The 25625-nt window shown below is 46.1% G+C and overlaps 1 protein-coding gene across 5 annotated transcripts in view; it reads left to right on the plus strand.

Annotated features, from left to right (window-relative positions):
• IL34 (interleukin 34) overlaps positions 1-25625 on the plus strand; it is a 71008-nt gene that overhangs the window by 20484 nt on the left and 24899 nt on the right. For 4 of the 5 annotated variants that reach the window (XM_058279752.2, XM_058279751.2, XM_058279754.2 and 1 more), the window contains exon 2: positions 20143-20247. The gene's annotated coding sequence lies outside the window, so the exon portion shown is untranslated. Of the gene's footprint in view, positions 1-18072; positions 18109-20142; positions 20248-25625 lie in introns of all 5 variants that reach the window. The other variant, XM_071209088.1, reaches the window with a different exon arrangement.

The raw sequence follows: 25625 nt of genomic DNA on the forward strand, positions 1-25625 counted from the left end.
TTGTCTTTTTCACTTTCTTGGTAATGTCTTTTGAGGCACAAAAGTTTTTAATTTTGATGAAGTCCATTTAATCTATTTTTTTCTTTTGTTGCTTGTGCTTGTGGTGTTAAATGTAAAAACCCATTGCCTACTACAAGGTCCTGAAGATATTTCCCTATGTTTTCTAGTAAGGGTTTTCTAGTACTAGCTCTTATATTTAGTTGTGTTTTTAAAAATTTATTGAAGTATATCACACATACATAAACAATAAGTATATAGTAATTGTTGTGAACTTATAAAAAAACATACATAACATCATACTAACGGACATCATACCTCACCCTGCCAGCAATACCTTGTCCTGTTCTGAAACATTTTTAATGATTAAAGAGCATCCTCCAAATAAGGTACCAAAGTACCTTACATTTGGTGTATTTTTCTACCATCCCACCTTATTATTATTTTTTATATCATTTATATACAAACATACATAAACAATAAGTGTGTAGTAAAAACTGTGAACTTACAAAGCAAACATGCATAACATCATACAGGGGTCTCATGTATCAACCCACTACAAACACCTTGCATTGTTGTGAGACATTTGTTACAAATGATGACAGAATATCGTCAACCAACCCACCCTATTATTATTATTATTTTAAAATATTTATTTTATTTATTTCTCTCCCCTTCTCCTCGTGTCGTTCCCCCTGCCCCCCGCCCTCCCCCCCCTGTTGTCTGCTCTCTGTGTCCATTCGCTGTGTGTTCTTCTGCATCTGCTTGCATTATCAGGTGGCACTGGGAAAACTGTCTCTTTTTTGTTGCATCATCTTGCTGCATCAGCTCTCCGTGTGTTTGGCACCACTCCTGGGCAGGCTGGACTTTCTTTTGTGCTGGGTGGCTCTCCTTACAGGGCGCACTCCTTGCGCGTGGGGCTCCCCTATGTGGGGGCACCCCTGTGTGGCACGGCACTCCTTGTGCGCATCAGTATTGCACATGGGCCAGCTCCACACAGGTCAGGAGGCCCTGGGGATTGAACCCTGGACCCTCCATATGGTAGACAGATGCTCTATCAGTTGAGCCATGTCTGCTTCCCATATTATTTTTAAAATATATTTTCATGACAGAAGTTGTAAACTTACAAAACAATCATGCATATGTGCAGAATTCCCAAACAACACCTCTCTATCAACACACCACACGGTGATGGAACATTTGTTACAGATTATGGGATAATATCATCAGACTATTACCTGGTCCATAGCATACATTTGGCACACTTTTTCCATACTCTGTCTACGTACATTAAACATCAGTAGTCCATTTCAGTTTTGTTCTTATCTCCTTTAAGAATCCACCACCTACCACCAGGTCTTGAAGGTATTTTCCTACATTTTCTTCCAGAAGTTTTTTTTTTTTTAAAAGATTTATTTATTTATTTTTCTCCTCTTCCCCCACCCCCACCCCGGTTGTCTGTTCTCTGTGTCTATTCATTGTGTCTTCTTTGTCCGCTTCTGTTGTTGTCAGCAGCACGGGAATCTGTGTTTCTTTTTTTCTTTTTTTTTTTTTTTAATTATATAATGCAATGTGTTTATTGCAGAGATTTTAGGAAACACGTTAAAAAAAAAAATCACCTGTAATCTCAATCCCCAGAGACAACTCTATTTTGAACATATCCTTTTGAACTTTATTTTTCGTACACAGGGACCTTCAAATATATTAATTTGTTAAGGAATCAAATCATACCTAATGCTTGAAGACCTTTCATTAGTTAAACAATTGTGAACATATTACCTTGTATATTGTGTAACTATTCCCATTTGATATTGTGTTTCTTTTTGTTGCATCATCTTGCTGTGCCAGCTCTCCGTGTGGGCAGCACCACTCCTGGGCAGGCTGCACTTTCTTCTGCGCTGGGAGGCTCTCCTTTCGGGGTGCACTCCTTGCACGTGGGGCTCCCCAAAGCGGGGACACCCCTGCGTGGCACGGAACTCCTTGCGCGCATCAGCACTGTGCATGGGCAACCTCCACACAGGTCAAGGAGGCCCGGGGTTTGAACCGTGGACCTCCCATGTGGCGGACGGACGCCCTAACCACTGGGCCAAGTCCACCGCCTTCTTCTAGAAGTTTTATGGTTCTTGCTTTTATATTTAGGTTTTTGATCCATTTTGAGTTAATTTTTGTATAAGGTGTGAGATAAGGGTCCTCTTTCCTTCTTTTGGCTATGGATATTCAGTTCTTGCAGCACCATTTGTTGAATGGACTGTTTAGTCCGAGCTGGGTGGGTTTGACAGGCTTCTCAAAAATTACTTGACCATAGATGTGAGGGTCTGTTTCTTTTTTTTCTCCCCTCCCCCTCCTCTTTCCTCCCCCTCCCCCTCCCCACCCCTTCCCCCACCCTTCTGTTTTTGCTGTCTGTGATCTTCGCTGTGTGATCTTCTGTATCTATTTCTCTTTTTGTCTTCTCTTCTTGTCTTTCTCCTCTAGGATTCACCAAGATTCGATCTTGGACCTCTGATGTGGAGAGAGGTTCCCTGTCAATTGCGCCACCTCAGTTCCTGGTCTCTGCTGCTCTTCACCTTGACTTTCCCCTTCGTCTCTCTTTTGTTGTGTCATTATCTTGCTGCGTGACTCACTTGTGTGGGCACTGGTTCACCACATGGGCACTCAGTTTATCACACTGGCATTGGCTCACTGCATGGGCACTTGGCTCACCACATGGGCACTCACATGTGCACTTGGCTCGCCATGCAGGCACTCGGTTCGCCATGTGGGCACTGGCTCGCCATGCAGACACTCGGTTCGCCATGTGGGCACTGGCTCGCTGTGCAAGCACACTTCCTCTTCTTCTTTTTCACCAGGAGGCTCCAGAGATTGAACCCAGGTCTTCCCATATGGTAGGTAGAGGCCCTATCACTTGAGCCACATCTGCTTCCCATGTTTTTTTTTTTTAATCCCCCTTGTGGCTTTTTGCGTGCTGTCTGCTGTGTCCGTTGGCTGTGAATTCTTCGTGTCTGTAGCAGCTTGCTTGCTGTCTGCTCTCTGTGTCCGTTTGCTGTTCTGTTCTGCATTTTTTTTTTTTTTTTTGCTTGTCTCCCTTTTTTTGTTGTGTCACCTTGCTGAGTCGGTTCTCCGCATTCTTGCAGGCTGGGCGGCCTCCGTGGTGTCTGGGCCGGTGGCTCTCCGCAGCGTGCGGGCGAGCCTGCCTTCACAAGGAGGCCCTGGGATGTGAACCCAGGACCTCCCACATGGTAGACGGGAGTCCAACTGATTGAGCCACAGCTGCTTCCCTGCTTCTTATGTTTTTAAACCATCAATTTGGTTCCATTTGTCTTTGTGTCTACCTTCATGCCAGTACCATGCTGTTTTTACTCCTGTAGCAAGGTAATATGATTTAAAGTCTGGAAGTGAGAGCTCTCCAAATTCATTTTTCCTTTTTAAGATGTTTCTGGCTATTCGGGATCACTTACCCTTCCAAATAAATTTGATAATGATGTTTTCCATTTATTTAAAAAATGCTGGTGAAATTTTTATTGGGATTGCACTGAATCTGTATATAGGTTTGGGTAGAATTGACATCTTACTGATACTTATTCTTCTAATCCATGAGCATGGAATGTTCTTCCAATTATTTAGGTCTTTTTTTATTTCTTTTAACAATGACTGCTGTTTTCTGAATACAAGTGCTTTACATCATTGGTTAAGTTTATTCCTAAATATTAGATTTTTTTATTTTTTTAAAGATTTATTTTATTAATTTCTCTCCCCTTCCCTCCCTGCTCCCCCCAGCCCCCGCCCCAGTTGCCTGTTCTCTGTGTCCGTTTGCTGCATGTTCTTCTTTTTGTCCACTTCTCTTGTTGTCAGTGGCATGGGAATCTGTGTTTCTTTTTGTTGTGTCATCTTGCTGCATCAGCTCTCCGTGTATGCGGCACCATTCTTGGGCAGGCTGCACTTTCTTTTGTACTGGGTGGCTCCCCTTACAGGGTGCACTCCTTGTGCATGGGGCTCCCCTACGTGGGGGACACCCTGGCATGGCATGGCACTCCTTGTGCGCATCAGCACTGCACGTGGGCCAGTTCCATACGGGTCAAGGAGGCCCAGGGTTTGAACCACCGACCTCCCATGTGGTAGGCGGATGCCCTATCTACTGGGCCAAGTCTGCTTCCCTTGGATTCTTTTAGTCACTATTGTAAATGAAAGTTTTCCCCCTGACTTCCTCCTCATATTGCACATTACTAGTGTCTTTTAAAGTCTATGTCATCTAATATAAGTATAGGTACTCTGGATTTTGTTTGTTTGTTTTTGTTTTTTGTTACTGAATGTGTGGAATATCTTTTTCTACCCTTTCACTTTCAATCTATTGATATCCTTGGGTCTAATGTAAGTGTCTTGCAGACAGCTTATAGGTGGCTCATATTTTCTGCCAATCTGTGTCTTTTGATTAGGGAATTTAATCCATTAATATGCAATGTTATTACTGTAAAGGCAATTTTTATTTCACCCATTTTGACCTTTGGGTTTTTTCTGTCATGTTTTACTTTCACCAATCTTTTGAGACTTTTAGTTGCTTTTACTGATAATAATCTTCATTTCTAGACTCTCTTCCAACCTCTCTTTCCTGTATTTTCTTTTCAGATTGTAGTACACCCTTTAGTATTTCCTGCAAACCTGGTCTCTTGGTTACAAACCCTTTCGGTTTCTGCTTATCTGTGAATATTCTAAACTCATTCTCATTTTTGAAAGACAATCTTGCCGGATATAATATTCTTGGCTGAAAGTTTTTCTCTTGCAATATCTTAAATATATCATACCACTGTCTTCTTGCCTCCATGGTTTTTGATGAGAAATGAGCACTTAATCTTATTGGGTATCCCTTATATGTTATGCATTATTTCTCTCTTGGCAGCTCTCAGAATTCTCTGTCTTTAGCATTTGACATTCTGATTAGTATGTGTCTTGGAGTTGGTCTATTCAGATTTTTCATATGGGAGTATGTTGTGCTTCTTGGACATGAATATCAATAGGGTTGGGAAATTTTCTACTATTATTTCTTAAATATTCCTTCTGCCCCTTTTCCCTTCTCTCCTACTTCTGGGACACCCATGACACATATGTTTACATGTCTCTTGCTGTGATTTAGTTCCTTGAGACTTTTCTCAATTCTTTCTATTCTTTTCTTAATCAGATCTCTTGTATGTTCACTTTTGGAGGCCATTTCTTCAAGCTCACCAATCCTTTCTTCTGATTCCTCAAATCTGCTATTATATGATTCAAGTGTATTTTTAATTTCATTTATTGCACCTTTCATTCCCATAAGAGCTGCTATTTTTTTATGTATGCTTTCAAATTCTTCTTTGTGCTCGACCAATGTCTTCTTAGTATCCTTAATCTCTTTAGCCATCTCATTGAATTTATTAAGGAGATTTGTTTGAACATCTATGATTAGTTGTCTCAATTCCTTTATGTCATCTGGAGGCTTATCTTGTTCCTTTAACTGGGCCATAGCTTCCTGTTTCTTGGTGTGGATTGTGTTTTGGCTTTGGCTTACTAGTTGTATTTATTCTGGGTGCAGTTTCTCTCTTTTGTTTAGGGCTTTCTTGCCCTTTCTGCCCTGCTGGTTGTATAGTAGGAGCCAAGGATGTAGTTGGTGCTCAAAGCTGTGGAGGCTCAAGCTGCCTGCATTGCCCAAAGGACAGATAAAGCTTCTTCCAACTTTCTTCTTTGCTAGGAGTTAGGACAGAATCACAGCCGTGTATAATAATCCAAGTCGTGCAGGCCTAAATTCTAGTTGCCTGAATAGACTGATGAAGCTTCACATCCTTTCCTTCCCTGTCTGGGACAGGAATGGAGCTACAGGTGTGGGTCACAGTCTAGGCCATGTGGGTCTAAAATGATGGCAGTTGCCCTGATAGACTTCTAACTATTCAGTCTGTGCCAGCCTAATATACCTGAAGTTACCTGGAAAGGCTGTTGCAGGGCCTGGCAGCTTCTTCTCTGCTAGAGGTCAGGCTAGGTGGGTGAAAGAAGCCGGTCCCTACCATCACTGTGATTTTCAGTCAGCCAGGCTTCCCCTCATGCTGGGGGCAGAGTCAAAATTGTAGCTACTGGTCTTTTTCCGACCCAGACAAGTTCAAACTTGAGCTGTTTTTAGGGTTATACTTTAGCCAGTCGAATTTACTTATCAGTAGCTGAAGTCAGTGGCCAACCATCTCTCCCTCCCCTGTTTTTGGGAAATGGAGCTTCCAGCTCCAGCCACAGAACAGCTCCTGGGGTGGCTTGTGCCACTAGAGTAGGATGATCACCCATCTCTGTGGCGTGGCCTGTATTTTCCTGGAGAGGCTGGCACAGGTCCACCCAGTTTCCTCCCTGTCAGAAGTGGGGCTGGGGCTTAGGCTAGAGCTGCAATCTAATCTGAGTAAAAGAAGCTAGTCTCCACCAGTACTGTGAGCAGTAGTAACACACAGCCTCCCGCCACTTAATCCCTACAAAAGAGAAAGAAATTGAGCATCTGAGTAAACTGCATCTGAATCAGATGCCTAGACATCAGCAAAAAATTACAAGCCATACTAAGAAAATAGAAGATATGGCCCAAGAAAAGGAGTATATTAGGGAAGTGGATATGGCTCAACTGATAGAGCATCTGTCTACCATATGGAGGGTCCAGGGTTTAAACCTAGGGCCTCCTGACCCATGTGGTAAGCCAGCCCACATGCAGTGCTGCTGCATGCAAGGTGTGCCATGCCAAGCAGGGGTACCCCGCATAGGGGTGCCCCACTTGCAAGGAGTATGCCCTGCAAAGAGAACCGCCCTGTGTGAAAAAAGCACAGCCCACGCAGGAGTGGCCACACACACAGAGAGCTGAGGCAGCAAGATGACGCAACAAAAAAGAGACACAATTTTGCAGTGCCACCTGATAATGCAAGTGGATGCAGAAGAACGAACAGCAAATGGACACAGAAAGCAAACAATGGGGAGGAAGGGGAAAGAAATAAATAAAATAAATCAAAAAAAGAAAAGGAATATATTAAAGCCCCAGAAGTGATGTAGGATTTGAGAGAACTAATTAGCAGGATGCACACAAATTTCCAAAATCAAACTAATGAGTTGAAAGACAATATGGCTAAAGACATAAACAACATCAAGAAGACATTGAGTGAATGCAAAGAAGAATTTGAAATCCTGAACAGAAAAGTAACAGAACTCATGGGAATGAAAGACACAATAGGTGAGATCAAAAACACATTAGAGGGAAATGGATTTGGCCCAACAGAGAGGTAGGGCGTCCACCTACCACATGGGAGGTCCAAGGTTCAAACCCAGGGCCTCCTGACCCATGTGATGAGCTGGCCCATGTGCAGTGCTGATGCGTGCAAAGAGTGCCCTGCCACACAGTGGTGTCCCCCACATAGGGGAGCCCTACGCGCAAGGAGTACGCCCCGTAAGGAGAGCCGCCAAGCGCGAAAGAAAGTGCAGCCTGCCCAGGAGTGGTGCCACACACATAGAGAGCTGACACAGCAAGATGACACAACAAAAAGAAACACAGATTCCCGTGCCGCTGACAACAACGGAAGCGGAGAAAGAACATGCAGCAAATAGACACAGAGAACAGACAACTGGGGTGGGGAGGGAAGGGGAGAGAAATAAATAAATAAATAAATAAATAAATAAATAAATAAATAAATAAATAAATCTTAAAAAAAAAAAGATACAGGCTGACAGAATGGATAAAAAAACATGAGTCATCCATATGCTGCTTACAAGAAACTCATCTTAGACCCAGGGATACAAACTGGCTAAAAGTGAAAGGTTTGAAAAAGATACTCCACGCAAACAGTAACCAGAAAAGAGCAGGGGTAGCCATACTAATATAGGACAAAACAGACTTTATTTTTATTTTTATTTTTTTTAAAAGATTTATTTATTTATTTAATTTCCCCCCCTCCCCTGGTTGTCTGTTCTTGGTGTCTATTTGCTGCGCCTTGTTTCTTTGTCCGCTTCTGTTGTCGTCAGCGGCACGGGAAGTGTGGGCGGCGCCATTCCTGGGCAGGCTGCTCTTTCTTTTCACGCTGGGCGGCTCTCCTCACGGGCGCACTCCTTGCGCGTGGGGCTCCCCCACGCGGGGGACACCCTTGCGTGGCAGGGCACTCCTTGCGCGCATCAGCACTGCGCATGGCCAGCTCCACACGGGTCAAGGAGGCCCGGGGTTTGAACCGCAGGCCTCCCATGAAAACAGACTTTAAATGCAAAAAAGTTCTAAGAGATACAGAAGGCCATTATATATTAATAAAAGGGACAATTCACCAGGAAGATATAACAGTCATAAATATCTATGCACCTAACCAGGGTGCCCCAAAATACATGAGACAAAAACGCTGGCAAAACTGAAGGGAGAAATAGACATCTCTACAACTATGGTTGGAGACTTCAACACCCCACTCACATCAATAGATAGAAAAACTAGACAGAAGACCAACAAGGAAACAGAGAACTTGAACAATATGATAAACAAGTTAGACCTGACAGACATACATATATAGAGTACTGCATCCAAACTCAGTGTGTTATACATTCTTTTCAAGTGCCCACAGATCTTTGTCCAGGATAGACCACAAATTAGGGCACGATGCAGTTCTCAATAAATATAAAAAGATTGAAGTTATACAAAGCACCTTCTCAGATCATAATGGAGTGAAACTGGAAATCAATAATAGACAGGAAAGAGGTAAATTCACCAATGTGTGCAGGCTGACCAACACACTCCTCAATAATCGGTTGGTCAAGGAAGAAATTGCAAGTGAAATCAGTAAATAGAGACAAATGAAAATAAGAACACAGCTTATCAAAACTGTTGGGATACAGAGAAGGCATTCTTGAGAGGGAAATTTATAATCCTAAACACCTATATTTAAAAAGGCGGCTGGTGTTTTGATAGGGATTGCACTGAATTTGTAGATTGCTTTAGGTAGTATTGCCATCTTAACAATATTAAGTCTTCCAATCCATGAACACGGTTATCTTTTCTTTTATTTAGGCCTTCTTTAAATCCTTTCAACAATATTTTGTCGTTTTCAGCATGCAAGTCTTTTATCTCCTTAGTTAAATTTATTTCTCGGTATTTTATTCTTTTAGATGCTATTGTAAATGGAATGTTTTATTTCTCTTTCAATTTGTTCATTACTGATGTATAGGAACCCAAATGACTTCTGCTTATTTTTCTTGTAACGTGCAACTTTGCTAAATTCGTTTATTAGTTCTAGTAGTTTTCTTATAGATTATTTGGGATTTTCTGCAAATAATAATTTGAGTTCTTGATAGAAGTCATTTATCAGTTTGAGAAATTTCCTTTCTATGTCTAATTTGTGGAGAGTTTTGTTGTTGTTTTTAAATCAGGAACAGATGTTGTATTTTGTGAAAGGCTTTTTTCTGATCATGTCATCTTTCTTTTTTTAGTTTGTTGACATAGTGAATTACATTGATTGATTTTCCAGTCTTAATTCCTGGGATTGCATGTCATTAAGGGCTTAGGATCTGGGGATCTTGAGCATCCCTTGGTGAGATTCGGCTTTGGGCTGCGTCCAGGCCCCCAGCCGGGACCCCTCCGCAGTGGAGGGAGGGAGGGAGGAGGCAAAGAGCCAGGAGCCATGAGCGCCGACCTCGGTGAGCCGCAGCCTCCGCCCGCACTCCCCGCACTTGGGAGCTGCCCCAGGGAAACTGCCCTAGGGGAGCTGCCCCATGTGAGCTACTGCCCCAGGAGAGCTGCACTAGCAGAGCTGCCCCAGGTGAGCTACTGCCCCAGGAGAGCTGCACTAGCAGAGCTGCCCCAGGTGAGCTACTGCCCCAGGAGAGCTGCACTAGCAGAGCTGCCCCAGGTGAGCTACTGCCCCAGGTGAGCTACTGCCCCAGGAGAGCTGCACTAGCAGAGCTGCCCCAGGTGAGCTACTGCCCCAGGTGAGCTACTGCCCCAGGAGAGCTGCACTAGCAGAGCTGCCCCAGGTGAGCTACTGCCCCAGGTGAGCTGCACTAGCAGAGCTGCCCCAGGTGAGCTACTGCCCCAGGAGAGCTGCACTAGCAGAGCTGCCCCAGGTGAGCTACTGCCCCAGGAGAGCTGCACTAGCAGAGCTGCCCCAGGTGAGCTACTGCCCCAGGTGAGCTACTGCCCCAGGAGAGCTGCACTAGCAGAGCTGCCCCAGGTGAGCTACTGCCCCAGGTGAGCTGCACTAGCAGAGCTGCCCCAGGTGAGCTACTGCCCCAGGAGAGCTGCACTAGCAGAGCTGCCCCAGGTGAGCTACTGCCCCAGGAGAGCTACTGCCCCAGGAGAGCTGCACTAGCAGAGCTGCCCCAGGTGAGCTACTGCCCCAGGAGAGCTGCACTAGCAGAGCTGCCCCAGGTGAGCTACTGCCCCAGGAGAGCTGCACTAGCAGAGCTGCCCCAGGTGAGCTACTGCCCCAGGTGAGCTACTGCCCCAGGAGAGCTGCACTAGCAGAGCTGCCCCAGGTGAGCTACTGCCCCAGGTGAGCTGCACTAGCAGAGCTGCCCCAGGTGAGCTACTGCCCCAGGAGAGCTGCACTAGCAGAGCTGCCCCAGGTGAGCTACTGCCCCAGGAGAGCTACTGCCCCAGGAGAGCTGCACTAGCAGAGCTGCCCCAGGTGAGCTACTGCCCCAGGAGAGCTGCACTAGCAGAGCTGCCCCAGGTGAGCTACTGCCCCAGGTGAGCTACTGCCCCAGGAGAGCTGCCCCAGGGAAGCCGCCTACCAACTGGGGCGCAGCAGCTGACCCCCAGCTCATCCTGCCCCCCTCGCCCAGCGTGTGCCGGGTGGGGCGCCCGCGGTGGCCCAGCGCGCAGCCCGAGCGTCTCGGGAGCCTCAGTGTCCCCGTCTCGGGAGCCTCAGTGGCCTCGTAGGGAAGCCGAGTGCTCCCACCGCCTACGGCCCTGCGCGAGCGCCAGGGGGCGCGGCGGCCCCTTTGGGGAGGGGACTGAGGGGCTCGGTGGGGGTCCTGGACGCGCGAGGCGGGTGCCGGCCTCCAGGCCCTTCCCCGCTGGAGGGACCGGGCACGTGAGCAGGGCTGTGCGCCCGCAGGGGGGTCCCTTATTTTGTTATCCAATATGAAGAAGTCGGTAGCACTGTTTCCATTTGAAAAATCTCAGTCCTGCTAAATTATGTGGCATGGACTCAAGCCAGCATTTGCAGCAGGTTTTGAGTGGGTGGGGCTGGGCGGGGAAAGGAATTGGACATTAATAGGGCACTGTCCAGACCCCTTTTTTTTTTAAGTGACAGAAAGTGAGAGCTTTCTTTTTGTTTTTGTTTTGTCTTTTTAAGAAAAGTACAAGTTTTAAAATGAAAAAAAAAAGGTGAGCAGCACGGGAGGGTCCCCGAAGCCAGGGGCGCGGCGGGCGGACTGGGTGGGCTTCGCGGTTCCCTCCTCTGTAAAATGAAGGTGCTAAGACCCGCCTCCGGGGCTGCGGTGCTCAACGCGAGGACAAAGTATTTAAAGGAGTGAAACGAAAGCGTTAAACTGCGGAGGTTCGAATCCGGTCCCCTCCTTTGTAAAAGTGGAGATGCTACCACGAGCCGGGGGCTTTGGCGATCGCTCGGCGGCGCGCGTTAAATGAGCGAGCGGGTGGCCGGCGCGGGGCACAGTCCTCGCCCGCGGCAAAGGCCGGGCAAGGTGCGCGGGATGTCCCAGGTGGCAGGGGCGCGCTGCCGTGTTTGAGCCTGTCCTGGGCCTCGGGGAGCCGCAGCGGCCACCGCAGCGGCTGGCGAGGGAGTGGCCCCTCCAGGGGCGCGCAGGAATTGACCCCGCGCGTTTGGGTTTGCGGTGGTGCTTGAGCGACGCTGTCCCCAAGGGTGGCGCTCCCGGCAACCCCGAGACGCTGATCACCAGCGGGCAGAGGGGCGATTGGGAGAATTGGACCTTCTGAGGTGGGCACCCTTCCAAAAGGTGAACCGTCTCCCCAAGGTTGATGCTGGCTGTGTCCTGGCTGAAGAGTGGGAGCACCTGGGGGGCACTGGGAGGACAGAAGATTGTCTTAGCTTCTTGCCGTCCTGACCTTGGGCCGTGTTTTCTTTCCGCGTCTGGGAGGGCCCGGCCTTTCCCTGACCTGGCCCCTACATCTCGATTGGCATCTCAACGTCTGCCCGAATGGTCCCTCTGCTGTAACAGACTCCTGAGTGCTGGCTGTGCCAGGCACTGGGGACAGCGAGGAGGCTGGAGGCAGAAAACACAGGTTGACTCTGGTAAGGACAGGGGGTGGCGAGTGCTGCACAGGAATCCCAGGGGGCACTGGCAGGGAGTGGCCAGGGCTGCCCCGGGAGGAAGGCCTCTCTGTGGAAGTGACCTTTGTGTCGACAGGGAGAAGCCAACTGGCCAAACTCTGGAGGGAGGGGACAGACAAAGTCCTTAAGGGAGGAGCCAGTCGGATGTGCTCAAAGAGAAAGAGCTTTCGGGGCAGCTGGGTGGTCAGCGCAGGGCACAGGGGGTGGGGAGGCAGGAGGGGGCAGCTCACCGCCAGCCTGGACGCCGTGGGGAGCAGTTACAGTTTATTCTAAGTGCAGATTCCAAGACTCCTCTAGAAATGAAAAAATGCTTGCATTCTTCCCTCATCTCTCTCCTTGGGGGATGTTGCGGCCTCTTGTTTCTAACCGTATTTGAGAGGCTCTCAAAACCGGAAGGAAGGGTTGGCACCACCTTTCCCCGCTGGTACACCCACATCCCAGCTGCTGCAGGGTGGGAAGGGTTGCCTTCTCCTGCCTTGGCTGCCAGGAGCTGCCTTGCTGGAGTTCCTTGGGAGGACAGCACTCCCCCCACCCACGGGTAGCCACCAGCTAGACCAGGGTGCACCAGCCAGGCCTTCTGGCCTCAGGTGCTATTTAGAAATGCCTCCGAGCCTCCTGGGGCGTCACCGTCACTGTCCTGCTTCCTTCACTCCCTTAGTCTCTCGGGTGAAGCAGAACCCCTGTTTCAGGCTCTGCTTCTAGGGAAGCTGGCCTCTCACAGGCCTTGAGGGGCCGCGTGCTCTAGAAATTGGGGGGTCACAGGGCCAGCTGGTCCCTGAGGGTTCTTCCTTCAAGCTCTGGAAGTCCCACGGGCGTGGGGGCAGGGGCAGGGAGCAGGGTTCCCAGCAGCTGGGCTCCCAGGTCAAGTTTTCACGCAGGGAAGGCTCTCTGCCTCGGTCACTTCAGAAGCCTTAGTTCTGAATCCCCCTTCTCTCTGTGTTGGAATAACTCGCTCTAAATGCTCCCAACCCTCCCAGGGACAGTGCATCCTTAGAAGAAGACGATTGTTGCCCCAAATACACCTGCAATTTGATGGACTTTTTGTTAGGATGCTAAAGCAAGGTGGAAAAATGCATATAGTGCAAGTCTAAATATTTTAGCAGCTGTGAGGGAGATTCCTCAGCTTTCCCAAGGATCAGCTTCCCCACCCCCGTTCTGCTACCTGCCCCTCTGCTCTCCTCATTACTAGGACCATGCTTGTTGGAAAGTACCGTGTGCCTTTCTCAAGTTCCCATGGCAGGGCCTGGAAAGCTATGAGTCACTGGAAATAATTTTGTTTAAAGTGCATTTTAGAAGGAACAGATGGTGGTTTGAGCCAAGCTCTCTAAGTGTTATTTTTTTAGGAGCGCAGAGGACCATGTAGGATTTGGTTAATTTCTCCTCCATTTTCTAAAGACTTGGTATCATTTACTGGCTCGGACAGGTTCATAGCATGGTCTGAGGGGTGGGGGGTGAGGAGAAGGGTGGGTAGACAGTGTCGAGGAATGGTGGCCACCCTGGACAGGGCCTCACCCGTTCGCTGTCCCTACTGTCCAAGTGGCCTTGGACAAGTCATTTACTTTCCCCAAGGCCCAGTTTCCTCACCTCTAAAATGAGTGGGGGTGGCTATTCCAGAACCTTGCTGCTCCAAGTGTGGCCCACAGACCGTCAGCCTCAGCAACACCTGGGAGCTCATTAGAAATGTACAATCGGGGAAACGGACTTTGGCCCAGTGGTTAGGGCGTCCGTCTACCACATGGGAGGCCCGCGGTTCAAGCCCCGGGCCTCCTTGACCCGTGTGGAGCTGGCCATGCGCAGCGCTGATGTGCGCAAGGAGTGCCCTGCCACGCAAGGGTGTCCCCCGCGTGGGGGAGCCCCACGCGCAAGGAGTGCGCCCCGCAAGGAGAGCCGCCCAGCGTGAAAAGAAAGAGCAGCCTGCCCAGGAATGGCGCTGCCCACACTTCCCGTGCCGCTGACGACAACAGAAGCGGACAAAGAAACAAGACGCAGCAAATAGACACCAAGAACAGACAACCCGGGGAGGGGGGGAAATTAAATAAATAAATAAATCTTAAAAAAAAAAAAAAAAGAAATGCACAATCCCAGGCCCCAACACAGACCTTGTGAATCAGAATCTATCTATTTTTTCTTTATTAGAGAAGTTGTGGGTTTACAGAACAAATTATGCATTAAGTCCAGGATTTCCATGAACCGCCCTATTATTAACACCTTGCATTAGTGTGGTACATTTGTTACAGTTGATGTTAGCATATTTTAAAAAATAATTGTGCTAACTATAGTCCATGGTTTAACTTAGGTTTCACTGTATAGTGTATTCATAGTTCCATGGATTTTGTTGTTTTTATTCTGTTACCATATAAACAATCTAACATTTCCCCTTTTAATCATATTCAGATATATATTCCAGCTATTAATTGCATTCTCTTTTTTTAAAAAATATTTATTTATTTATTTACACCCCCCCCCCCCCCCCTTGTCTGCTCTCTGTGTCCATTCACTGTGTGTTCTTCTGTGTCTGCTTGTCTTCTCTTTGGGCCTCACCGGGAACCAATCCTGGGACCTTCCAGAGTGGGGGAGAGGTGCTCAATCTCTTGTACCACCTCAGCAACCTGGTCTGCTGAGTGTCTTTTTTTGTTGTGTCATCTTGCTGTGCCAGCACTCCACTCGGGCCAGCTCCCTGCATGGGCCAGCACTCCACTCAGGCCAGCTCACTGCGTGGGCCAGCTTGCCTTGACCAGGAGGCCCCGGGAATCGAACCCTGGACCTCCCATATGGTAGACGGGAGCCCCATCACTTGAGCCCCATCTGCTTCCCTTAATTGCATTCTTAATGCTGTGCTACCATCACCACCATCTAATACCAGAACATGTTCATCATTCCAAATAAGAACCCTGTGCATTTTAAGCTTTTACTTCCCATTCTCTATCCCCACCCCCCATCCCCTGGTAACCTATATTCTAGAATCTGACTGAGTTTGCTTATTCTAATTATTTCAAATCAATGAGATTATACAATATTTTTCCTTTTGTTTCTGGCTTATTTCACTCAACTTGATGTCTTCAAGGTTCACCCATGTTGTCACACGTATCAGGACTTCATTCCTCTTTATTGTTGAATAATATCCCACTATGTGTATGCCACATTTTGTTTCTCCATCTACCAATTGGTGGACTCCTGGGCTGCTTCCGTCTTTTGACAATTGTGAATAATGCTGCTATGAACATCAGTGTGCAAATACCTTTTTGAGTCCCTGCCTTCATTTCTTTTGGGTATATAATTAGTATAGATTGTTGGGCCACATCTATACTAAGCTTCAGAATCTGTACTTTAACAAGATTCCCAGATGATTCAATGCACCTCACAGTCAGCAAGTGTCATCTGGGAGAAGCAGCTTGCTAGAAGTGCGAATTCACTGACCCAGACCTACTGCCTCACAGCTCAGGGTGGTGGTGGGGGAGCCCGTGTTTTAACACCTGACGTTGGAGAAGCACTGAAGTTCTGTCTCAACCGAGCGTGGCTGGAGCCGGGCTGTGCAGCGGCTGTTGTGTGCAGAGCTGGTTTGGCTCGGCTCGCCCCTCCTGAAAGGCTCACACTCCTGCACTTCCCGGCAAGTCTGCCGTGTTGTTTTTGTCGTTAGCTTTGCTCTGCCAAAGAGAAAACTGAAATTCAAGGGAGGCTAAGCCAATTGCCCGAGCTCTTTCTAAATCACAATATCTTGAGCTTGCACTAGTGGCATTAAGATGTTTCTGGCAAATGTCAGTGAGCCATTACAGGGTAATAAGACCCCGTGTAAACATTTCATACTACCTGATTACAAATGACAGAGGCTCTGTGGGGATAGGAGCTGGGGTAGATCTGGTTGGCTTTGACCAAGGCTTCGAAGCTCATGACCTGCTGCCCCTCTCCTTTACTGTTCAATACTAGATTAGATAATGCATTCATATGGTTTAAACAAGTGAAGAAGGACTAGAGTGAAAAATTTTCCTCCTGTTCCAGTCCTATAATTGTCCAGCTCTCCTCTCACCCCCACACCCACTCCAGGTAACTATTTTCAGTTTTCTAGGTGTCCTTTCAGAGTTTCTTTATGTGACTATAAGTATATATACTTATACATATAAGTATATATACTTCCTTCCTTTTTAACATAAAAGGAACACACTGTATAATGCTTTGCCACCTCTGCTGAATACAGTTTACAAAATAGAACACACACTGTTCTGTTCCTTGCTTGCCTCACTGAATATATCACTCTGTGCTATGGTGTGTTGCCAACATCTGGGTTGTTTTCAATCTTCTATTATAGTCACCTCTGTAATGACTAACCTCATACATGTGGCATTTTATATGCAGGGTACAGTCTCAGAAGTGGGATTGTTAGATATCTGCATTTGTCATTTTGAGAGATATTGCCAACTTGCCCTCCCTAAAGTTAGTAACAATTTACACCTCCAACAGCTTTGGATGAGAAGTTACTGTTTTCCCACATCTTCACCAACACATTAAGTTGTCAGATTTTTACCAGTCTGATAGGTGAAAAACTCTGACTCAATGTAGTCTTAATTTAAGCTTGTTATGAAAAGTTTTAAACTCATAAGATGTTTGGGGACCATTTCTGTTTCTTTTCTATGTCTGCCTCACTCATACTCTTTGCTTTTTTAAAAATTGGATAGTTGGCTTTTCTCTCTTTCTTTTTTTATTTCCAGGAGTTGTTTGTATGTTAGGGAGCTTAGTCTTTTGCCTTTGATGCCAGTTGCATATAGTTTGTTGTTTCTTTTTTGTTTTGTTGATTTTTTTAATGCAGAAGTTTTTATTTTTATATGGTCAAATTTATCAGTCTTCTCTTTTATGGCTTCTGAATTTTGATGTAAAGGTAGAAAGGCCATCCCTACTTCAAGATTACAGGATGTCTGCTGTATTTTCTTCTATTATTTCACATTCAAATTTTGATCCCTTTGGCATTTATCCTGAATGCTGTGAAGTATAGCTCCAACCTTATTTTTTTCCCCAGACACCTGTCTTTTCTCTGCTCATTTGAGAAGCTCATTTATCAATAGCTGTGGCCATTTGATATTATTTATGAATTCCAAAAAGAAATATAGATTATATTTGTAAACTGGTCTGTTCCTCTGGGCATGATAACCCTTTGATTGTGTTAGATTCAGCTGAGACGTCTAATTATGTTAAGATTAGGGCTTTGATTCAACCATGTCATGTCATTAGAGTGAGACTCGGTGACTGAATGCCTGCTCCCTTGGTGGGCTGATAAAGCAGATTCTCACTTAGAAGTAGATACACAGGAAAAGAACATAGAGAAACAGAGACAGCTCAATAGACATGTCAGAGGCCCCAGGAAGAGAGATGAGCCTCATAGTCTACAACTGACCTCGTGAAGAGAACAGAGTAACTGAGCCCAGCAAGAAATGAGCCCTGGGAAGGGAGATGAGCCTTATGCCAGCCTACAGCTGAGATCAGAAGAAGCTGGGACCACAGAGCCTTAAGAGGAAGAAGGAAGGCCAAACCCTCGCAGATACCTCCCACCATCTTGCTTCAACACATGGTGAGAAAGTACCTCTTATGGTAACTTGAGTTGGACTCTTTAGGGCCTTGTGACTGTAAGCTTCTACCCCAAATAAATACCCTTTATAAGAGCCAACAGAGTTCTGGTACTTTGCATCAGTACCCCTTTGGCTGACTGACACAGTAGCTATTTATCATGATCTTTTTTTCCCATATCTAATTGGGTCTATTTCAGAGCTTGCTATCGTTTGCATTGGTTTCTCTATCTATTCACGATTTTGTAATTTTTTGTTTTCAGGAGGTACTGTGGGCTGAACACAGGACCTCACGCATGGTAAGCAGGTGCTCAACCACTTGAGCTCCATCCACTCCCCTCTCCATGTGCTTCATGTCCCAATGTCCTCATTGTTAAGGTTTATAATATTAAAAGAATAAGTTTTAATATCTGGAAGGCCTTCTTCTGTATTCTTTTTAGAGTTCATCCAGACTATTTTTGCCTATTTACTTTTCTCCATTTAAACTTGAAAAGCCAATGTCTAATTACTACACACACACACAAGTTGTTGTTTTATTGGGATTGCTTTAGGAAAAAACTGAAGTATACCACACATGTAGAAAAGTGAATAAATGATAAACATGCAGCTTAATGAATTGCACAAAAGTGAACACATCCTTGAAACTACTGACCAGGTGTGTAAACAGAATATCACCAGGGCCCAGAGACCACTCCCCGCCTCTCCCAGTCATGACCCCACCCTCCCTTCCCAAAGATAATCACCTTCCTCATTTCTAACGTTATACATTGATTTTGTCTGTTTTTTAACTTAAATTTATGTATTCTTTTTTATCTGGCTTCTTTTGCTCAACGTTATATTTGTGAGGTTTATTTATTAATTCTCCCATTGATGAACATTTCAGTTGCTCCCAGTTTTGAGCTATCATGAATAATGCTGCCATGGCCATGAACATGGTAGCACGTGGCCCTTGGTGCCCATATGTGTACATTTCTGTTGGGTCCATACCTAGGAGAGGTCACAGAGCCACATTCAACGTCAGAAAATACTGCCAAATAGTTCTCCAAATAACATACCCTCCTTCCAGAAGTGTCTGAGAATTCCAGTTATTCTTTATCCTTGCAACGCTTGGTTCTGCTGCTCTTTTTTATTTTATTCATTCTGATGTATATGTAGTGGTATTTACCTGTGGTTTTAATTCTCACTTCTCTGATGAGCAGTGAGCTTGAGCACCTTCCTATGAGTTTATTGTGAAATGTATTGGGATTGCTTTAAACTTATATATTGACTTCAGAGAATGGGTGTATTTATGATGCTGAGACTTCCTATCCAAGAACATGGCATGTCTTTCCATTTGTTTAAATCTTCTGTTTCCTTCAGTAGTGTTTATAGGTTTTAATATATAGCTTCACATATTTTGATAACTTCATATCTAGGTATTTTATCTTTTTTTGTGACTATTACAAATGGAGTCTTTTCTAACTGGCAACTATTTATAATAGTGTCTTAGTTGATTCTTTTGGATGTTCTAGGTTTATAAACATACCACCTATAAATGAAAATAATTTTACTTCCTTGTATCCAATCCTTATATCTCTAATTCTTGTGCTTATCTAATTGTATTTGCTAGTACCTCCTGTACAATGGTAGTGGGCTTGCTTGGATTGTTTGGCTTTATCGGGAATACTTCTGGTGTTTGCCAATTAAGCTTTTGATCTGAGATTTATGTATTTTATCATGTTCAGGAATTATTATTATTATTATTTTATTTTTTTATCTCTCTTCCCTTCCCCCCCGCCCCAGTTGTCTGTGTCTATCTGCTGCGTCTTCTTCTTTGTCCGCTTCTGTTGTTGTCAGCGGCACAGGAATCTGTGTTTCTTCTTGTTGCGTCATCTTGCTGTATCAGCTCTCTGTGTGGGTGGCGCCATTCCTGGGCAGGCTGCACTTCCTTTTGCACTGGGCAGCTCTCCTTATGGGGTGCACTCCTTGCGTGTGGGGCTCCCCTACGCGGGGACACCCCTGCGTGGCAGGGCACTCCTTGCGCGCATCAGTGCTGCGCATGGGCCAGCTCCACACGGATCAAGGAGACCCGGGGTTTGAACCATGGACCTCCCATGTGGTAGACGGACGCCCTAACCCCTGGGCCAAGTCTGCTTCCCTATGTTTAGGAATTATCCATCAATTCCTATTTTAATAAGGATTTTTAATTTAGAGAGGCTATTGAATTTTGTCAAAATACATATTTAGCCTTTATGGGTATCCTAGGATCTGTTGTTATATTAAATTATATTAAGAAATTTCCTAATATTGAACCATCCTTGCACACCTGAAATCAATTCCCTTTGTTCCTTCAGTGAACTGTGCTGCCCTGCTAGAGAGGCTTCTTAGACTGAGCCAACAGCTCCTGTCGACTCCTCTGGAGAGGGCCAGTGCACAAGTGTGGAGTCAGTGCATAAGGGGTAAGTATCCTTTTCTGAAGTTGAGAAACCATTAGTTTGATCCTCCTCTAGGAAACCTACCTCTGAACTCCTCCCTGATGAAATCGGCAATAGGAACTGGAGTTTCCTCCTGAATCAGGGAAAACGCCATGATTCTAAATTCAGCCTTTTCTGGTGAATCTCTGTTGTTTTTGGTAACTTTCATTTAAAAACAAAACAGAACACACCACAAACTAAAAGCCGTTATCCTGTTACACGCAGTTTCATTTATACAATGTTTTGGAGGATGCTTTTTAAGAGTTTTTGGGCTATTATAAAACTAAACTTGGAACTTGCTACCCTGTTTCTCAAGCAGGGGTGTGGATTAAAAGAGTCTGGGTCTGTAACAAAGAAAAACCTTTGCGTTCTTGGTCACTGGGGGGTATAGTGCCCATTCCACAGCAGCAAAACTACGCAGCAGTGCAGCCCTCTTGCTACAAAATTGATTTCTGTTTCTGGGCTAGATTGTTGGGGCTTGGACCTCCGTTCTGCAGCTTGCTACTTGTGTGCCCTTGTATGACCTTGGACAAGTTACTTAACCCTTCTGGGCCAAGGTTCCTTAAGGTTGACATTCTAGATAAAAAAATTTGTGATTTCAGGAACAAGAGTTGGGCCAACGTGACTCCTAACCAGGCTTTCCTGGACCCTCTGTTTCTGAGGCCGGGTACAGCCTCGAAAGCAGGTCACTTCATTCTGCAGAGTCTAAAAGGTCATTCTCTTGGGTAGAGCTGCCATCGTCCCTGTGGCATGTATGTTTGGAAGGATGAAGGGGCTTACTGGGTGTGGGCAGAGGCGACGGTTCCGTGTGTGGATGAGCTGGAGGCAGGCCCACTGGAGGGGTCCGGCTGGGCGCCCGTGTTGGGTGTTCCCACCAAATGTGACTCTGAAAACTCCTGGGCCGGCTTTTCTTCATGAGCCAGGAAGGAGCCTTCAGCACCAGCTTGCTGTTCCCGATTAGCTATTTTCTATTTAAGATGGGCATATAATTTACTTAAAAGAAAATGCACAGATCATAAGCATTCAATATGATGGTTTTTGACAACTGTTCATGCGGCCACCACTCCAGTCAAGAGATAGAATGTGTCCATCACCCCAGAAAGTTCCCTCACGCCTTTTTCAGTCAATCCTCATTTGGTTTTTCTTTTTTTTTAAAGATTTATTTAATTTCTTTCTTTCTCCCCACCCCTTGTTTGTGCTCGCTGTCTGTTTGGTGCACGTTTTCATTTTAGGAGGCACTGGGAACTGAACCTGGGTCCTCTCAGGTGGGAGGGAGGCACCTAATTGCTTGAGCCGCCTCTGCTCCCTGCTTTGTTGTGTCTTTGAATATGTTTTCCTCCTTGTGTCTCTTGTTGCATCATCCTCTTTGCATCAGCTTGCTGAACCAGCCCGTTGTGTCGACTTGCCGTGATGCTCAACTTCTTTAGGAGGCACTGGGACCTGAACCCGGGGAGGTTCCGTGTGGTAGGCGGGCACCCAAATGCTTGAGCCATATCTGCTTCCCACAGCTTACTTTTTTGCCTGTGCAAATAAATGGAATTATATAAGGTGTGCCCGTTCATGTCTCGCCTCTTTTGCTCCAAATTATGTTTTTGAGGTTTACCCATGTTTTTGCATGGATCAGCAGTCCCTTTTTACTGTGTGAGTATACCACAGTTTGCATATCTATTCTTCTATTGATGGGCATTCAGACTGTTTTCAGTTTTGGGAACTGTGTATTATTCATAATTTGACTATAGCAGCAATGTGCGTTTTTGTTCATGCTTTTTGTGGACATAAATTTTGATTTTTCTAGGTTAAACACCTAGGAGTGGACCTGCGGGGTCATCACATGGGGGTTTGTTTAGCTTTATGAGGAACTGCCAAACTGTGATTATGCTAATCTTTACTGCCACCGGGAACTATAAGGATCCCAGTTGCTCCACATCTTCGTGAAATCAAATAGTTATTTTCCTGGTGGGGCTCCTTGACACCTGGAGAGGCAGCCGTCCACACAGCTGCTGCGCTCGGGGCTCCAGTCCCCGACTCCTGCCCCGCTCCTTTTTGTTTTGTTGTGTTTTTTCACCCTGCGGCTGCAGGGAAGCTTTGGGGCACAGAGACCTGCTTTTATCAGAGGTCACCACCCTAATTCTAACTCTCATCCATGCTCAGCTCTTCTACTCTGGAGGCTCCTTGCTTGTTGGAGTGCCATCAGCAGCTTCCTCGAAGCGGGGCTTGTTTAGAGTGTCCAAGGGTCCCATGTGACTAGTTCTACACTGGGTTCCTTTCTTTTTTTATTTCACAATCACCTAAGTGTTTTCCTCCCAGATTTCTACTGATGGCACAAGAGCCATGGTAGTAAAGGAAACAATTCAAAAAGAAAAGAAAACGCTTAAGTTTCCCAAGCCCATCTTGACTGTTAATAATAGAGAATAATATAAAACACAGAGATAGTACATGCTGTATACCAGCTCATATTCTTTTTTTTTTTTTTTTTTAATCAGGCCAGTAAAAAGAATTTATTTGGGAAATGGGAGAAAGAACAGAGCTTGCTGACAAATGGGAGAGAAAGACAGAAATACACACCAAGATTTGGTGCAGGCTCCTCTAGGCAGAGAGAGCCCAGCTCATATCCTTTTTTTTTTTCCTTAGGAGGAACTGGAGATTGAACCCAGGACCTTATACATGGGAAGCAGGCGCTCAACCACTGAGCTACATCCACTCCCCACCAGCTCATATTCTAAGCCCTCTATGTAGAGGAAATAGGAAATCCTCACACAACCCTTTAAAGTTGGAATTTAGTACCAGGCCCATTTTACAGATGAGGTGGCTGAGGCAGAGAGGATCCACTCTCACCTTGCTCAGTAGTAGGCAGGGAACCTTGAATTTGAGCCCAAGCAGTCTACCTTGAGAACCTGTACCTTACCTGCACATGGCCGCATTCAGGTCATTCATCATTTAGAGACGTAAACATTTATTTAAAAAGGAAACTTTATATCATCACAGTGAAGGAAAGATTCATACCACTTGCCAGAAATAGATAACCCTGGGGAAAAAAATCATCTGATAACAAAGTAACATTATTCTAACTATGTTACATTGCTTCTGCCCTCATTAATTAATGATTCTTGCTTTTGCACAATTCAAAGTCACAAAGACGTTCTCCTAGGTTTCCTTCCAGAAGTTTCACAGTTTTAGGTTTTACAGTTAGGTCTATGATCCCTTTCGAGTTCATTTTTGTACGTGGCGTGAGGTGCGTGTCACAGTTCATTTGTGTGTGTGTGTGTGTGTGTGGGTAAGGACAGCCAACAGTGTCAGCACCACTGGTTGAAGACTCCTTTCTCCCCCCACTCCTCCTCCCCCTGCTTTTCTGAGCCTTGCCTTTCTCACCTGTAGAGTGGGAGGATTAACACTCACATCCCCACCTCTATGAGGGTAAAAAGATACAATAATTTTACTACACTGTATGTAAAGCAACTGGCAATGGTCAGTCCTCAATAAAAGTCAACTAGTTCTCAGGTCTTGCAAACTGCTTTCCTGTGGTTTGGCATTTAAGTGTTTCCTCCCCGCCCCCCCTCCCCTGCAAAGCTAAACAGCAATGCAATGGATATTCTAAGTGGAGAGCAGCTTTTTTCCTTCTTCTAATTATTTTAAGGCACACCCATGGATCTTCATCCATACTGCATATTAGGAGGAAAAGGGTTTGGGCACATGCCTTCTGCCAGCAGCCATGTGTTGATTTGAATTAGCCCTGCTTCCAGTCACATGGAGTTCCCGGCGAGATTTAAGAGCTGGAATTATCACCTTCCCAGGGGAAAGTTCCCTGCCATCCAGCCCCCACTCACCCCTCATTCCCTGGTGGGCGGCTTCGCATCCTCCCTGCAGCTGCACATAGTTTCCCATGCTCTGTCTTCCTGCTCTTTATTTACCACTTAGCCTCCCTCACTGGGTTGGGCACCCCTTCCTGGAATCATGTCTAACTGGCCCCGAGCAGTGCCTGACACATAGTAGGTGCTTAATAAATGCTGACTGTAAGGAATACGTTCAGTGTGGCTTCCAGTGCTGCCACTGGGTCTGTGGGCTCTGGAGTCTTCCAAGATGAACCTTCAGATAGCAACGTTCTTTTTAAAAATATATATATATATTTTATTACAGAAGTTGTGAACTTCCAAAACAATCATGCACATGTGTAGAATTCCCGTATGACAGCCTTCACCAACACACCGCTCCGAACAGTGTTCTTTTAGCAGGGTGACTGGTGTCACCTTGGGTTCCATGGCGTCTTGTTATTTAGACATTTATTTCAAAGTGCGGATCGTGTGCCACTGGTTAACATTGGCAGCTTTACGTGATGCCTGGATCCTGCATCAAGTAACATTGACTCCCACAGCAAGGAGATTGCTTTTCCATTCTTTTTTTTTTTTTAAAGATTTTATTTATTTATTTATTTCTCTCCCCTTCTCCCCCACCCCGGTTGTCTGTTCTCTGTGTCCATTTGCTGCGTCTTCTTTGTCCGCTTCTGTTGTTGTCAGCGGCACAGGAATCTGTGTTTCTTTTTGTTGCATCGTCTTGCTGTGTCAGCTCTCCGTGTGTGCGGCACCATTCCTGGCAGGCTGCACTTTCTTTTGCGCTGGGTGGCTCTCCTTATGGGGCGCTCTCCTTGTGCGTGGGGCTCCCCTACGCGGGGGACACCCCTGCGTGGCAGGGCACTCCTTGCGCGCATCAGCACTGCGCATGGGCCAGCTCCACACGGGTCAAGGAGGCCCGGGGTTTGAACCGCGGACCTCCCATATGGTAGACGGACGCCCTAACCACTGGGTCAAGTCCGCCGCCTCCATTCTTTTTTAATGCCTCTTACTTCCCAAGGACAGGGTTTCTTTTGGAGCTGGATTCTTCTTGGTTGTGGGTCCTGGGCATTGTAGGATTTTTTTTTTTTAAGATTTGTTTTTTATTTATATCCCCGCCCCATGTCTGCTCTCTGTCCATTCGCTATGTGTTCTTCTGTGTCCACTTGTATTCTTGTCAGCAACACTGGGAATCTCTTTCTTTTTGTTGCATCATCTTGCTGTGTCAGCTCTCCCTGTGTGCAGCGCCATTCCTGGGTAGGCTGCGCTTTTTTTGCACTGGGTGTCTCTCCTTATGGGCTGCACTCCTTGCGCGTGGGGCTCCCCTATGGGGGGACACCCCTGCTTGGCACAGCACTCCTTGTGTGCATCAGCACTGCGCGTGGGCCAGCTTACCACATGGGTGAGGAGGCCCTGGGTTTGAACCCTGGACCTCCCGTGTGGTAGGTGGATGCTCTATCAGTTGAGCCAAATCCGCTTCCTGTAGGTTTTTGAGCAGCATCCCAGGCCTCTCCCTGCCCCAGCTGGGACAAGCAAAAA

This window comes from Dasypus novemcinctus, chromosome 18 (assembly GCF_030445035.2).
Source record: "Dasypus novemcinctus isolate mDasNov1 chromosome 18, mDasNov1.1.hap2, whole genome shotgun sequence".
Classification (NCBI taxonomy): domain Eukaryota; kingdom Metazoa; phylum Chordata; class Mammalia; order Cingulata; family Dasypodidae; genus Dasypus; species Dasypus novemcinctus.